The sequence below is a fragment of the Miscanthus floridulus genome, chromosome 6, assembly GCF_019320115.1.
Source record: "Miscanthus floridulus cultivar M001 chromosome 6, ASM1932011v1, whole genome shotgun sequence".
In the NCBI taxonomy this organism is placed as follows: Eukaryota; Viridiplantae; Streptophyta; class Magnoliopsida; order Poales; family Poaceae; genus Miscanthus; species Miscanthus floridulus.
In genome coordinates, this window is record NC_089585.1 from 135,533,695 (window position 1) to 135,551,331 (window position 17,637).

Sequence of the window (17,637 nt, forward strand, 5' to 3'; positions counted from 1 at the left end):
TGAGTACTTTGCAAGCCGCCAAATAAAAATTCGTACCTTTGAAGGCACCATGACCTGCCACAAGGACGACCACTCCTTCTCTTCCTCTCTTCTATCAGATCTTGCTGCATTCTCTGACAAAGCACGCCACATAATAAGCATCCTATATGTGGATCTCATTGTGAAAATTCCCGTCTTGTCATGATGCCCAAGCCCAGAAATCCGGTTGGCTCCGATGACACACAGAGATATTAAGAATCACATCAATATCAGCTTGCGTGAAATTTTTCTGAAGCTTAATTCGATCCCAAGCTGCCGATGTGATGTCAATTAGCTCGCTCACAAGCTGTGGGGGATGTGGCCGTGCGCTAGGTACTGGCCGTCGCATTCCATCAGTCGTTAGCCAGTCCATATTCTAAATTGTTGTAGTCTTTTTTTTAGATCAACCGGAGCTTATATTAACCATGAGCAGGGTTACAATCAACATCAGCGGTGGCTTGCAAACCTAGTGCAATTATAGGCCACACTTCCACCGGGTTTTCATGACACCAATATAGCACACTCATGAGCTAATCTATTACAAATTCTACTAACAAAACAGAAACTGAAAGCTTCAAAGCTTTGGCTAAGGTCCTCCATCTGGAGAAGAACAGGTGCAACCTCCGATCTTTACATTTTGCGGTTCTCCCATAAATTCACCAAGACCTGGCAGTCCGTTTCTAGTAGCAGTCAGCTCACACCATGATCTCACACAGCCTGCATATCATCACGGCATGCCAGTGCTTTATGTAACACCATCGGTGTTACATTGTACAGTTCTTGTTAAAACAGTGCATGAGCATCATACTTGAGAGTAAATGTGTGTGTTATAGAGTATAAATCAATATTCGGGAATTACAACGTTCAGTTGAAACATGAAATGAATGTATATTTCGTGTCGCATATTATCACTTAGGATTCAAAATGGATTTTTATCGGACGAAAATGCTACGGAACGCATCGGCGGAACGTAGTAAAGTTGGTAGCCGAACTTCGTAGGCGACGATGAAATATGTGCGGTCAAGGACGAGGTTCGCTAGCTAGTATATCAAGTAGGTCGGAATTAGAATTCGAAGCGAAACTGTTCGAGGTTTAGCCATTCCACGTAAGTCTGTAAATGGGTCGACGAAGCCATGTTCGACAATTTTTGTAGAGCGATCGGCTTAATAAGTGGCGAAATGTCGGGGCTTAGGTCGATAGCCCTCGTACCCTCTTGAGTATAGAAAAATTGGTTTGACATTTGGACCATCGGGTAGGATTTTTCAACAGCTTTAAAAAGCGTGCATGTCACATAGTTTAAACGAATCCAGCGCTGGTCGCGGTCACCGCCTCTGCTCGGCTGGCATCGCTGCTAGCCACCAGCGAGCACTGTCGCGTCGGCCGCGTCGCACTGCCACGCGTGTGCAGGCATGCCACGCGCGGGCCGTCGCACCGGCCGTCCCGGCCACTGTCCTCACCCTGCTGCCGCGCTGCGTTGCTGCCCTGGCACGCCGCGTGCGCTCCCGCACCGGCCGCCGTCGCGCCTGCACTGCGCGCACACCGCGCGCTGGCTCAGTGCTGCCGGCTAGGGTCTCCTGCTGCAGTGTGTTGGCACACGACATGCGCGCGCGCTGGGCCCGGCCATATCTAGCTGCTCTGCCCCTCCTCCAGCACGTCCGCCCGTGGCTGCTGCTCGCCGTCACGTCACGTCGTGTCGCTTGCACTGCGCATTGTCCAGCGCTGCCGTCCCGCTACTGCTTCTGTTGACATCGGTTGTGTGCGCGTGTGGGCTCGTCCTACTTGCCCCGTCCTCACGCTTGCGCTCGAGGCCACACCAAAGGTGCCAGTCACGTCGCCTGGAAGGTCGCCGGCCGGCCGAGCCACGCCAAAGCCAAATCGATGTGCTGGCCCCATTTCTTTGTACCGAGCACGTTTGGTGGTCGAGTGGAAGGACGGCATCGTGCCTAACTGGTCACTGTGGCGGTGGTACAAGGGAGGGGCGCCAATTTGAATTTTTGCCAACGTCGGCCGCCATAAGTCCATAGGCGTCGCTCCTGCAATTGGCCTCACACTCCACCGTTTTCTAATTAACTGTGCACACTACGAGCTCGGGTAGTTAGTTTTCGAGTGAAGTCATCCCGGCGTTCTTTCGGCCTACAGTGAGGTGAGGCGGGGCGTTCCCCTCGCAGCGGTCTGCCATGGTCACCGGAGTGGGCGCTCGCCCAGGGCATAGCGCTGTGTCCTATTGTTTAAATTGAGCTGTGCCTTGCATCGTGTTTGACTTGTTTGCCTCGCTCGTGTAGCAGTTTCGCCGCGTAGAGCAGCAGATCACCGGAGACGCCATCGCCGTACTCGTGGGGAAACAGAGTCGCCCCGTTTCTGTGGTCGACCATCTTGCCGAGCCTCGTGCCTTCGCCCAATCTGTCCGTCACGTGCCTGGTGAGGCCCTCTTACTCCTAGGGTAGCCAGTTGACTCAATTAGGGCCAAGGTTCACCGGCGCGCGTGGCCATCCCTGGCGGACATGGGTAGATGCCGTTTTCGTGGCCAACGCACTTGAGTGTAGTAGTGGCTCAATTAGGACTTCTACATTGTTTAACGCAATCCGTAGATGGTTAAGGAGTAGCGGTGAAGGTATTAGGCAAGGTTTATTCTCCGGCATCGGCGCCACCGTGGCCAAACATCGCCATGGTGCGTGGCCATGCCTCTGTGCGTCGCCAACCCGGCTATTTAGCACCTCTATTGGTTGCACTTGGGTGGAGGAGTGTCATGGTGGTATGAATTAGGGCCGTGGAGGTGCGTGCTCACCGGCGTTAGGCCGGGAGAGTCATGGTCTCTGTTAAGTCCAGCCAAGGACATCGCGTTGTAAATTTGAAGCAAACCAGGGGATTAAATGCTAGAGTCAGTGAGAGAAGGGAATAGTGGAATGGACTGCGTTGCCATTTGATGGGAATCCGAGGGCTCTTTTGCATGATGTGGCGCGCACAGGCTTTCCCCCCGTGGGCCGCTAGCACGCGTGGGTTGGGTCACGCCGGTGCGCTGCGCGAGTGCACGCGCGGGAATCGGGGGTTGGGCTGGGTCGCTCGCGTGGGCCACGAAATAGAAATCAGTTTCATCTTTTCAGTGAAATTGTTAATGCTTATTCAATTTAGTTTTCAAGCTGAACTTTGGTAATTTGTAGTAAATTATGTAGTTGTCCAAAAATAGTGAAACTAATTTTGTTAGGTTCACAAAAATACTATCTACTTGTTAGTGTAGTTAGATTACAGTTAGCTATGACAATGGTAGGGTCATAAATTCAAACTAAAGAGCTTAGTATTATGTATATTAATATTTATAGGAATTCTTGTGGTAAATTGGTGTTAGCTATGGCTATGAAAGTTTTACAGTAGCCTCACTAGATTATTATGTACTTGCTATAAATTTTATAGCCCTAGAGTAGGATGATAAATAGAGTGGCCATTATCCTTGCTTTATCATATATAGCGTAAATCAGTATTATTTATGTTACAGGCATTTTATGAAAACTATATACATAAATATATCTACCTATGAGTCCTACTAGTACAGGGTGAGTAGCCGCTATGCTCAGGATATCGGTAGCGTGAGTAACCTGCCGTTACTCACAAGTAGGTGATAAATATGATCACTCATGGTAAAATGTTGTAAAGGTAAATGATGACCGGGTAGGGATATGGTTTGGTTATTAGTGGGTGTAAGGGGTTGTGTCCTGAGACCAACAGGGCATAACTCGGTTACACTTTTTTCCTGTTTGTGTCGATTAAGGACCGGTCGTTGCATATGACTCTAGGTAAGTCACAGATCTATTGTCCTGAGTACATACTTGGGTATGGGCGTAGAGAAGACTTGTTGCTCTCTTGGCGTGGATTCAGCTCTTTTTGGACCAACTGATTGGAGGCGGAGATGGTGGAGGTCCTTGCACTGCACTGAGTCCAGGACTCAGGAGTGGGGGCTTAGAGTCTAAGTTTGGACGGGGACCTGGACACCCAGGATAGGAGAGTGATGGGTTGGTCCTGCTTGTGCCTAGGGTACAAGCGGGGCGTGTGTCTTCGGGGCACCCAGCTGGAGGCATTGATTCACGAATCGCCAGTATTCCGGTACGGCTTGTCTACGGTTTAGCACCGTAGTAAGAACTGAAAGTTGAAAGGAGAAGAAATGGAATTGATTGCTCAACTCTTGCTTGAAAGTAGAACATGTGCTTATATAGATATGATAGCTAATAACTTAATGCGGTTAATAATAATAACATAAGTAAGGACTCACTATTAGTATTGCTTTCTTCCCAAAAGAAACCAGCAAACCATAAAGCTTATCATATTCCTTGGAGTCAAGAAATTATTCCCACTAGTCGGATAAGTCTTGCGAGTACATTGTGTACTCAGGGTTTATTTACCCCTATTGCAGGTGATGCATGAGAAGTACCTTTGTGTGGAGGATTCTTCTGGTGGGCTCAGATGGAATCCTCATTCCTATCGCTAGATGATTATTTAAATTCTAATGTTTATCATTCCGCGCTCTAACATTTGGTAATGTAATAATGTACTTTTTAAGAACTTTTGATGTATAAAATGGACATGTATTATAACTCGTTCTCATTATTGGATCCTTGGAAAAAATGTGGATCTTTTAGGTTCTCCCTTAGGGTGTGCCCGATGGATACCGCTCGCTGTAGCCTATTTTCGGGGTGCTTAGTGTCTAGTGGGAGATGAGCACCTCCGTAAGTGTGTATTTTGGGTGGTTCTGCCACACTTCAGTGGTCAAGTCGTTCAGTGATTGTTCATACAATTTGGCCACTGCTCCATAGGCTCACCCATCATGATCACGGAGGATTACTCCTGTCACACCTGTGCTATCACCCTCATAAAATGATGCATCAACATTGCATTTTATCCACCTAGGATCTGGCTTGTGCCATTGCTGTTGATCCCGTGGAGATGTTCTTGGGACTTTTGGAGGGTGACTCATCTACCACAAGTCAAAAGCCGTATCCTTCACCCATCGCACTGCTATATGAACTGGGCAAGGAGGTTACCATGTCACCGTTTATTTCTTGCCATCCATAATGACCACATGCCATATAGAATACCAGCTGCATCCCTTAGAGAGCACTGCCCTAGATCCACTAAGTCATGCACCTAGGTCAGTGGATGCAAGTTTGGAAGCTTAACTGTAGTCAGCTTCCTCATTTCAACCCAAAAGCTCTTAGCAACCGTCAAGTCCATCAAAACATGTTTAATCGACTCCTCTTGTGCCCCACAGACATCATAGTTTAGGATTCGTTCCATATGTCTCCGATGTAGCTCTCCTTTGGTCGGTAGGAAACCATTCACTACACGCCACCAAAAAATTCTCACCTTTGGCAGCACACATAAACCCCAAATCTGCTGCCATACTTTCTCCTCAGAAGATGACATAGTACCATCAATCATCTGTAGATTTTGATCAATATACAACCTACGATACGCCAATCGTATCATGTATGTGCCATGTGTAGGGTCGAGATGGTGGACTAGAGGGGGGGTGAATAGTCCTTTCTAAATTTAATCGCGCCGGCTAACCAAAACAAGTGCGGAATTATAACAATCGGTCTAGCCAATACTACACCCCTCTATCGAAGTTCACAAACACCTTATTAAGATCCTATTTAGGCAATAAAGGTGCTGGGCTAGCTAGAGCTCACCTATCCAATCCTAGGAGCAAGGTCACACAAATCTATGCCACTAGTATTTTGCACACCGATGAGCTCCTACACAATTCTAGTAAGCAAAAGCACAAAGCTCCTAAGCTCACTAGCAATGCTCAATAACAAGGCAACCAATGCCAAATTAGAGAGCGCAAAGACTTAGCCACACAAACTAAGCAATATGACTAATAAGGTTACATAAACCAAATTAGCCATGCAAGGGAGCTACACAAGCAAGAAGGTAACTAGTGAGCTACACAAGCTAACTAATTACAAGAGCAACTACACAAGCATAATGTATGTGAATGTAATTACAAGCTTGTGTAAGGGGATTGCAAACCAACAGGAAGAACAATGTTGACATGGTGAATTTTCTCCCAAGGTTCATGTGCTTGCCAACATGCTACGTCTCCATTGTGTTGACCGCTCACTTGGTGGTTCGGTGGCTAATTGACATCACTCGCCAAGCCGCACGTTAGGCACCGCAAGAACCTACCTCAAAAGTGAGGGTGGCTCAATGACACACTCAACTAGAGTTGCTCTTTGTGGCTCCCGTGGGGCGAGCACAAGGCCCCTCACAAAGCTCTTCTCCGGAGCACTGCACAAGCTTCTTGTGGGCTTCGACGGAGACCAACACCAAGCCATCTAGGAGGTGGCAACATCCAATAGTAACAAGCACCACCGGCTTGCAAGACGACCACCTAGTGCAACTTGATGCAACCTCATAATGCAATCACACTAGAATCGCTCTCTCACACAATAGGATGATTACTATCAAGCATATGTGAGATGGAGAGCTCCTAAACACTCTCAAGCATGGACACAAAGTCCCCCAAGGTGCTTAGCCCTAGCCATGGTTGTGGCCACCTTCTATTTATAGCCCCACGGGCTAAACAAGCCGTTACCCCTTCACTGGGCAAAACTCAGGACGACCGGACACATAGGTCATGTGCACCAGACGCATTCGGTGTGGCGATCGGACGCGTCTAGTTGCTACGTCCGATCACTGCTTGACCACCACATGTCCCATTTAAACGAAATAGCCATTGTCGCCCAATGGCGATCAGACATGTCTGGTGTGTCGACCGGACGTAGGATGGGCAGCGTCCGATCGAGTCTAGAGAGCTCCCAGAGCTGCTCAACTCTGACCAGACACGTTCGGTGTGACCGACTGGACATAGGACGGGCAGCATTCGATCATGTCTAGAGAGCTCCTAGAGCTACTCAACTCCAACCAGACATATCCGGTGTGGCCAACCAGACACGCCCCTACATCTGGTCCTTTGTGGACCAACACCCATGCCCCACGTCACCATGACCTGACACTAAACAGTGATTGCTCTGTGTCCTATCACTACTACGAGTCAGAGTCTGGTCACTTCGGCAACTCTACCCGTGCTTGGCTAGAATACCGGACGCGTCCGATATCGATATAGGACATTGCCGGTCAGGTCAGGAATACCGAACGCGTTTGGTCCTCATGTTGGACACATCCGGTCACCCCATGACCAGCACATTCAACTCATTTTCTTCACCAACTTCTTTTCCTTTGCAAATGTGCCAACACCACCAAGTGTATAACACCTTATGCACGTATGTTAGCTTTTCACAAATATTTTTCAAGGAGTTAACCACTCAACTTGCCACGCCACTCGATCCTAGCGACGATGCAAAGTTAGATCACTCGAGTGGCACTAGATGACCAATATGCAAACAAGTTTGCCCCTCTTGATAGTACGGCCATCTATCATAAACCCGGTCATCAACTTCTCTACACACCTATGACCGGTGAAGCAAAATGTCGTAGGTTATACCTTTGCCTTGTGGATTCTATTCCATCTCCTCTAATGTCGATGCAACACATGCATCAACATGATCAACAATGATATGATCCACTTCATATCATCACGTGATTATATTGGTTCATTGATCTTGACTTCACTAGCTTTTCACTATTGCCTTCGTCCATCGGCGCCAAGTCTTACTCAAGCTTCACCGCCACGCAGTCTATCGCTCCAAAGCCTCCGACTTGCCCTTTATGCTTACAACCGGTCCATCAAGCCAAGTCATGTCTTGATCTTCTCCACTGAAGGGGACCATGATGCCTAAGAAGGGAGGGGTGAATTAGGCAACTTAAAATTCTAACTCTAAACTATGGCCCCTTTTTCTAACCTTAGCAAAACCTATGCAAAAGATAAACTATCTAAATGTGCAACTATGGTTTTGCTAGTGTGTTGCTATCTCTACCACAAAAGGAGTAATACAATCAATGTAAATGCAAAAGATAAAGAGCAAGGTAGAGATATGCAAACTCCCATCAATGACTTTAGTATTTTTATCGAGGTATCGAGAAGTGCGCAAGCTTCCCCCTAGTCCTCATTGGAGCCCCTCACAAGGGCCAAGCTCCCGGTCAGATAACTCTGTGGATAGCCTCGGGCCTTCCCCATGCGCAAGTGGGTCTCCGACGTGCCTTCTGTCAAGCCTCTCCCGGATGCTCCCCGTCGTCTTCACTATCAAGCTTCCGGCCGAAACACCATAGGCCTTGTTCCCTCCAGTACATGGTGACGGCCACACTATAAATGTGGTTGGTGTGATCTCGCAAGACTACAAGCTGCTTTGATGTACAATAATGGTGCGCGCAAGCACCGAGTGGTAAGAGGTATGCAAACCTCACTAAACACTAGGCCTAAACCTAGAGTAAGCGCATAAGCGGTGGTCTAATCAACCTAAGCACTTCGCAAAGCACCTACGCTAATCACCTAATAAAACACTAAGCACTATACAAGTGGCGATCACTAAAATGGTCTATCAACACCCTTGGTATGTTTCCTTAGCTCCACTCCACTCATTTGGTCAGTTGGAGTTGTATTTATAAGCCCCACTGAGAAAGTAGCCATTGGGGGATAAAATCCCACTTTTCTACTACTGACCGGACGTTGATCATGTCCTGACCGGACACGTCCGATCGTCCCGACCATTAGAGTCGCGATCAACTAATCGGACGCTGCCAGCGTCCGGTCACATGCCACCGGACGCGTCCGGTCGCAATTTTATCGCTCTAGAACCTCTCTGTACTCGATCGGACTCTGTTGTCCTGCATCCGGTGGATATGCCGCCAGCATCCGATCGCTGCTACTGACGCCTATTTGTTGAGCCTCTTGATCAGAGCATTTGGTCACTTTCCACCAGCGTCCGGTCACCTTTGTGAGCTCATTTCTTCATGATCTTGCGTACGGCTTGGTTCCTATCTTCGTGCTTGGACTTTGCTTGATATCTTGGGTCTTCTCTTGTGTTTCTAGGGTTTTGCTTATGGTGTTGATCATCGGATCATCACGTCGCCTTCGTCCAAGTCACGTCTTGCATCCTATTGAACTACAAAACAATCACTTGCAACTTCATTAGTCCAATTTGGTTGTGTTGATCATCAAACACCAAAATCCAAAGTAAATGGGCCAAGGGTCCATTTTTCTTACAATCTCCCCTTTTCGGTGATTGATGACAACACGACCAAAACAAGCGAATAATAAAAATTTGCAATTTAAAATATATCTACTTGCTTAGATGCAATGCAAGGGGCAAGGTACATGATGCTAAAAGATACTACTTGTAAGACTAAAAGATACTACATAAAAACTTATCTTGCCCTTGCAAAATGTCCCCATGTGGCATTATGGATTTAAGCCTTGCTTCCTATAAATTCTCCTCATTACATAGACTAATCCATAATCCACTATCCTCCCTTTCTTGGACCATTACCACTTGTAGACCATTATCACTTGTAAATTATTATGATCTAGCTTATGACCTTACAAATTAATGCTTGCTTTTGGTCCTCTAAATTCTCCCCCTTTGGAATCAAAACACCAAAAAGGAAGACATTAGTAGCACAAGGGAGGGTCAAATTTTGTGATCCTTTGTGTAGAGTGGAATAGGTCACAAAATTTGACTCTCGTATTATAGAGATTAAGCTCCCCCTAAATAATGCATACTTATGGTAGAAAGCAAGACATATGCATATTTGACAAATTATTGCTCAAGGGAATTTAATCTATATAATGCATGGAGAAAGCATATAAATATCAAAATGAAATCAATTTGATGATATCGGTTTAGAAATACCACATGTGGAAACCAATTTGATTTCTACCACTTGCAATAGGTGGTGGATATTTGAAGTATGATGCTTAACTCTAGGACTCCATTTTCCTTGCAATGAGACTATTACACACATGATAAGCTTAAAAAGGTGTTAGTCTCAAAGCATCCAACTTGTAGAGTAACCTCCCCCTAAATTTGTGCACACAAGTATGGGATACTTGTAGAAGTCATGCACATTGATTTTAGAATCAATAATACCACTTGAAAGATGACATCTCATGAATGTGAGAATCATTTTCGAAGATGATATTCAGGAGAAGTTATCTACAATTTGGACTTAGGCACATATTAGATGAACAATCAAAAGACAAGCTATGTGTTGTGCTCCTAAACAATTTTAAACCATGTAGGTTTGCTCCAAGGGTTAAGAATGAAACCGAGCAAGCCTACCATAAGATATACCTAGTGTATGTATGACAAAAGATATAAGCATGCAAATGCAAACATAGGCATGAAAAGTAACTAGATGCTTAAAGATACCAATTTGTAAGAAGTACCACTTGTAGGAAATGCAAAATGATACTACTTGAAGCAAATTGAATCTAGTTACCTAACATGGGATGGGGAATTTGGGTCCATAGTATTCACTAACCCACTTAGCAATGATGTTGTCCATCATGATGCACCCCATGAAGTGCACCCATACTTTGCCAAGTCTCCAAATTCCCCAAAATCCATTGGACTTCTCACTTCCCTTTCGGGATCCAAACCTTCTTGGTGCTCTTCATGTTGGAAATGATTTCCTTTGGCACCCAAAAGCATTTGACCCCACTATTGGCTTGCTTGTTCACCTTGATGGCCACCACCATGTTATTTTTCTTCTTCTTTAACAAGTATGGTGTAGAGGCCTTCTTGTCCACTTTATTGGTGTAGGTGTTGGAGAGCTTGCTTGTTTGCTTCTTCTCTTTCTTCTTTGCTCCTCCCCCATTCTTCACCTTGCACTCATAGGACATGTGACCTTCCTTGTGGCATACGTAGCAAACCATGGCTTGTCCTTCATCAAGCTTCTTCACTCCCTTGACGGTGTTATCTTGATGAAGTTGGGCTTGCTTCGTCTTGCCTTTCACTTGAGTCAAGTCCTCGGTGAGGCGAGCTACTTCTTACTTGAGTTGCTCATTCTCCTTTGCAACCTCTTGTGTGCATGTATCTACAACAACTTTCTCAAAACAAACTTGGTTGCACAAAGATGAGTCTAAACATAAGTTATTACAAGAAGTAGAAGCATCCTTTTTAGGCATGTTAAAGATAGAGCTTTTCTTTTTAGATGCCTTGGTGGGGATTGTACTAACGGCTTCAAGATTAGCAACTTTATTAGTTAGCTCATCACAATGTTTGCACACGGTTTCTATTTTAGCAAGCAAACTTTTATAAGCATCTTGTGAGCTAGCTAACTTTTCTTTTAATCTTTCATTTTTCTTTACAAGTTGCTCATCATAGATTGTGCATGCATTTGTTGTTGCACTAGCCTTAAGTTGCTCAATTTTAGTAGATAGTTCAACATTGAGATTAGCAAAGTTCTCATATTGTTCAAGCAAAGTTTTGTATGCTTCTTGTGAACTATTTAGCTTTTCTTTTAATTTTTTGAGCTTCTTTTGTTGACTAGTTCAAACTTTAGCATAATTAAGATTTTGTTGCATAATTTCATCATAAGAAGGTATTTCATTATCACTATCACTCTCACTAGAGGATGAGCATTCGTTACCTCATGCCATAAGGCACACACGAGAAGAGCTTGATGATGAGTGCTTGTGGCCTCGCCTCTTGTGATGGTGTTCTTCTTCACTTGAAGAATCATCACATGACCTTATTGATGTGAGGGCTTGGTTCTTGCACACCTTCTTCTTTATCTTGGGTGTGGGCTTGTTTGGACAAACTTCCACAAAATGCCCCAACTCGCTGCATCCATAGCATCATCTCTTTCTTTGCTTATTTCTTTGATTGGTGAAAATGAGATCTTGGATTTAGATGGGCACACCCTTGACATTGAGCCTTTGGATCATCTTCTCCACCTTGTTGATTAGTTTGATTGATTCTTCATCAAGGTTAGAGGTGGAGGAGGAAGATTCATCATCTTCACTTGAATCTTCATCATCATCATCATCACCATCCTCATTTTCTTCTTCATCTTCATTTGAGGAGCTTGAGCTTGTCTCAACTTGCTTGCCCTTCATGTTCTTTTTCTTGCTACATGCGAGAACTTTGCCTTTGCTCGATGAAGAGGCTTTGCCTTGACCCATCTTACGTGACATTTCAAATACCACTATCTTGCCAATGACTATGCCCGAGGTCATGGTGCTCAAGTTCTCCATGTTGTGAAGGATGGTGATGATGCTTGTATATTTCTTTTGTGGTAGCACGGAGATGATCTTCCTCATGATGTCCGCATCATCTAGCTTTGTTAATCCTATTGAATGGAGCTCACTAATAATTAGATTCAAACAAGAATACATATCATGAACAAGCTCATCATCATTCATTGTAAAGGAGTCATAATTTTGTTTAGATAGAAAATATTTTTGCTCACGGACATTACTTGTGCTGTCATGGAGCTCTTGAAGTTTTAACCAAAATTCATGTGCTGTATTTAAAGTGAACACTTGGTTAAATACATCTATGCTAAATGATTCAAACAAACAATTCTTAGCTCTAGCATTGAAATAAATTTCCTTTTCTTCACTCTTTGTGGGTTTATCGGGATTCTTAATGGGTTTCAAACTGTCATGAGTGACTCTCCAAACTCCCAAATCAATCGCCTCAGATAGCAAGCCATTCTAGCTTTATAATAGGAGAAGTTAGTGCTATCAAAGTGTGGAGGCCTAGAGGTATCCATCCCAACCACTCTAAATAGCGTCGGCTCAATGACGGTTAAACCAAAGGTCCAAATTGAGCCAACCGACTCTGATACCAATTGAAGAGGACCGTGACACCTAAGAAGGGGGGTGAATTAGGCAACTTAAAATTCTAACTCTAAACTATGGCCCCTTTTTCTAAGATTAGCAAAACCTATGCAAAAGATAAACTATCTAAATGTGCAACTATGGTTTTGCTAGTGTGTTGCTATCTCTACCGCAAAAAGAAGTAATACAATCAATGTAAATGCAGAAGCTAAAGAGCAAGGTAGAGATATGCAAACTCCCATCGACAACTTTGGTATTTTTACCGAGGTATCGAGAAGCGTGCAAGCTTCCCCCTAGTCCTCGTTGGAGCCCCTCGTAAGGAATTCCTCGCAAGGGCCAAGCTCCCGGTCGGGTAACTCCATGGATAGCCTTGGGCCTTCCCCACGCGCAAGTGGGTCTCTGATGTGCCTTCCAGTAAGCTTCTCCCAGATGCTCCCCGCCATCTTCATTATCAAGCTTCCGGCCGAAATGCCATAGGCCTTGTTCCCTCCAGTACATGGTGTCGGCCACACCACAAATGCGGTTGGTATGATCTCGCAAGACTACAAGCCCCTTCGATGTACAACAATGGTGCGCGCAAGCACCGAGTGGTAAGAGGTATGTAAACCTCACTAAACACTAGGCCTAAACCTAGAGCAAGCGCATAAGCGGTGGTCTAATCAACCTAAGCACTTTGCAAAGCACCTACACTAACCACCTAGTAAACACTAAGCACTATGCAAGTGGAGATCACTAAAATGGTGTATCAACACCCTTGGTATGTTTTCTTAGCTCCACTCCACTTATTTGGCTGGTTGGGGGTTGTATTTATAAGCCCCACTGAGAAAGTAGCCATTGGGGACGAAATCCTGCTTTTCTGCTACTGACCGGATGCTAATCACATCCTGACCGGACGTGTCCGGTTGTCCCGACCGTTAGAGCCACGATCAACTGATCGGACGCTGCCAGCGTTCGGTCACATGCCACCGGACGTGTCCAGTCGCAATTTTGCCGCTCTAGAACCTCTCTGTACTCGACTGGACTCTGTTGTCCTACGTCCGGTTGATATGCCACCAGCGTTTGGTCACTGCTACTATCGCCTATTTGCCGAGCCTCTTGATTAGAGCGTCCGATCACTTTCCACCAGCGTCTGGTCCAGCGTCCGGTTACCTTTGCGAGCTTGTTTCTTTGCGATCTTGTGTATGGCTTGGTTCCTATCTTTGTGCTTGGACTTTGCTTGATATCTTGGGTCTTCTCTTATGCTTTTAGGGTCTTGCTTGTGGTGTTGATCATTGGATCATCACATCGCCTTTGTCCAAGTCACGTCTTGCATCCTATTGAACTACAAAACAATCACTTGCAACTTCATTAGTCCAATTTGGTTGTGTTGATCATCAAACACTAAAATCCAAAGTAAATGAGCCAAGGGTCCATTTTCCTTACATCCACCTTGATCACATGACTCAATGTCATGTCTCATGTACAATGAGCTCCTTCATCATCACATGTGAGAACTTTGCAACATCTCTGAGCCATTTCCACCTTCATGGCATATGTTGCTCACACACATGTACATGTGGACTAATCACCTATGTATCTGTAACACCCTAAAAAATTACATTATTTTAAAATTAGTAAATATGATTTATTTATGCAAATATGTGTGCATTAAAATATAGGAAAATAATAAATTTTGTGGAATTAAAATTAAATATAAGGTTAGAAACTTCTTGATGCATACATGCTGCTGCATAACTAATTATGTGATGATTGATCTTGATTCAAATTTCAAATGAATTCAAAACCTATTTGAAAATGCTTTTGGAAATCTATTTGGAAAAAAAGAAAAAAAAATGCAAAATTCATTTTTCCCTCCCTTCTTGATTTTCGGCCCGCAGGCCTTCTCTCCCCACCGCGTCAGCCTAGCTCCCTCCTGCGGCCCGCTCGTTTTTCCCCTCTTCCCCTTCTTGGGTCGGCCCAACCGAGCCGAGCCATTTTCCTCCACGTGGCCCAGTTTTGGCCAGCAACCGTTGCCGCACCCTCTCTCTCCCTGCAGCTGACGGCTCGGGCCCACGTGTCAGCACTGCCCTCGACCTCCCGCCCCGTGCATGCCTGGCGCAACCACCTCCGCGCCCACGTCCGCATCGTGGGAGCGCCTCCCCCGCACCTAGCCTCTACGAAAACGGAGCCCACGCCCCTCGCCGCTCCCCTGCTGTCACTCCCTGTTCTGTTTTTGCTCCCGCCTGTCCATGAGGAAGCCACAACTGCCGAGCCAAAGATCACCGGGATCCGCCGTCCTCCCCTTCACGCGGGCAGCCGTCTTCGAGTCCGTTTTTCCTTGCGGTGAGCTTCGCCGTGCTCCCCTCCTTCCCCCTGTGCTTTCAATTTTGTTTTTTGTGGCCGTTTGGGCCCTATTCGTGAGCGTCCGCGAGCTTTGGCCTTCGGCCATGGCGTCTGTCGCCTCGGCTCTCTCCTCCGGCCACCGTATTGGCCTTAGTGAGTTCCCCTTCACCCTAGCTAACTCCCGGTGCCCTCGGTTCTTCGGACCGTGGCCCATAGGCCGTGCTCCATGCGCTTCGGTGACCTCCATGCCACCGGCAATGGAACCTTGCCATCGGAGACACTGTTCTGGCCGGCCATCCTTTCTCTCTCCCCCCTTTGATCTAATCCGAGCCACCCATCCATGATCCAACGGCCGATAACGTCCAGTACCCCTTCACGTGGCAGATTAGCTAAAGAGACCCTCGGTTTCGGATGAATAGAGCCCGCAGTCCAAAGCGCATTTCCCTTAGTACGCATTCTTGTTTTGAAAGCGTAAAGTTCACTGCTTAAGTCTAAAATACGTTTTCAGTATTTACAGAAATGCCATTTGAACTGTTTAGCTTATAAAATTGTCGTTTTAGCTCCGAATTGATCCATTCGAATCGTGTTAGCTTCGTAATTCCATAATCTACATGGTAGAACCACTGTTAGTCAAGTTTGGAACTTTTTAATTTTATGGTTAGATTTAATTAAATATATTGCTATAGGAAATCCTGTTTAAATCATAACTTTCGCATTTTAGCTCTGTTTTTCGGGAACTTCGCGTTGACGTGATCGTAGCGAGACGTAGATTATTTTCACAAACATTTTATCTTGTTTTCTATACTGTTGGTGTACTATTCTAATGATAGGAATGTTTGCTTTGCATGAATGCTTTTGGGAATGTCGTATGTTGCCGTGTTGGTCACGTTCAGACGGTGAGGAGAACGCTGGAGACCAAGAATTCTTTGACGACCAGCAGGACCAGCAAGAGTTTGTGAATCAAGGCAAGTATAGCATGGGCCTACCTTGATGTCCTATTTCACTTTAATCAATTACTCATTTGCATGTGTCTAATTTTGATACCCGTAAGGACATCCTAGTGATTGATTATCCTGTTCCTTGTCTCCTATGGGGTAAATGCATATGGGTAGATTGCTAGTGCTCTAACAGAACTTGATCTACATGATGATGAATGATTCTATGGAACTGAGAGTTTAACATGGTTTATAACGACTGTTCCATAGGGCAAAGGTGCAAATGACCTTTGATCGTGTTGCTCCTAGCCCTCCATAAGGACTTATCTGTCGGCAAAAACTGGGACTGACAGTGCAACCAGGAGAGTCATATGGCTCTGACTTTAGCTCAGTAATAGGACCTTTTCTAGCTAGTTAGAGGTTACCTTTTTGGTACAAATGGGGCTTGCCATGTTGGGTATAGGGCTGCCTCTGTTCCTATGAGTATAGCCACGATGGATATGTGCCATAGGAAAGGGGGGTTCCTACATCTGCCTGCCAAGGAAACTTAGTGGCCCTAACTTGTTAGAGAAACCTATGAAATGGCTTCATAGTGTACCCTGCCCACTCACCTTGGCAGTGACTTGGGAGTAATTAACCCGGACATATGGGGATCACGACTCGCAGTGAATGTGCACCACCTCTGTAGAGGCTAACAAACTGTTATAATAGCCATGCTCACGGTTATGAGCGGCCCAGAAAACTCATAGAATAACTGGTTACTTGTTGATGATTATTTAAGTTGATCTATGATGATATACGGTACACCTAACCCTGATATATGTTCTTATGAGATTAACTGGGAGCTTAAGCATAACTTGATAATATCTGATAATAAAAGCTTGTCGTACTAAAAGTGCTAACTGCAGTGAACCAGTGTCAACCTTTTGAGCTTCATAACCCCATGTTAACTTGTTAAGTACGGGATGTACTTACACTTGTTTATTTTCTTTATTTGGATAAAAATCCCGGATGGGTAACAGATGACAACGGGTATGAGGAATTCCTAGAGGATTTTTAGGCTTGTGGTCAACCAGTTGACCTTCTCTATGATGAAGCCCCTCGAGAGAGTTACCTTTTATTTTCCGCTGTGATGTATAAGACTAAGTTATATTATAACTCTAATGTATGAGACACCGTGATGATACTTTATGTAATTTGTCAGCTTGTGTGTGTGATTGATTCCTGGGCATACACAAGTTTTGTGCATTCAATTTTATCCTTAAAATTGGGTGTGACAAATTGGTATCAAAGCCGTGTTGACTGTAGGACGCAAGCCTAGTTAGAAAATGGTCGTTTTAGCATCTTTGCTCCTATGGATTCTTGCTTACTGTCTTATTCTTGTTATTTTATTAAAACATTTATGCTTTTCATACCTTAATCTATTATTTAAAATTGTTGATTCTAATTCTATCTCACTTTAAATCTATAGATGTCTCATAACCCGAAGACTGCTCGCCTTAGCACTGTCGGCTATCGTGCCCTGTTCACCTCGCTGCCCCACAGGCGGAGAAGGAGATTGTGATCATCTCCGATGATGAGGAGGTGGCTACCTCGATGCCTGCACCTGCTCCTACCCTAGTTGTC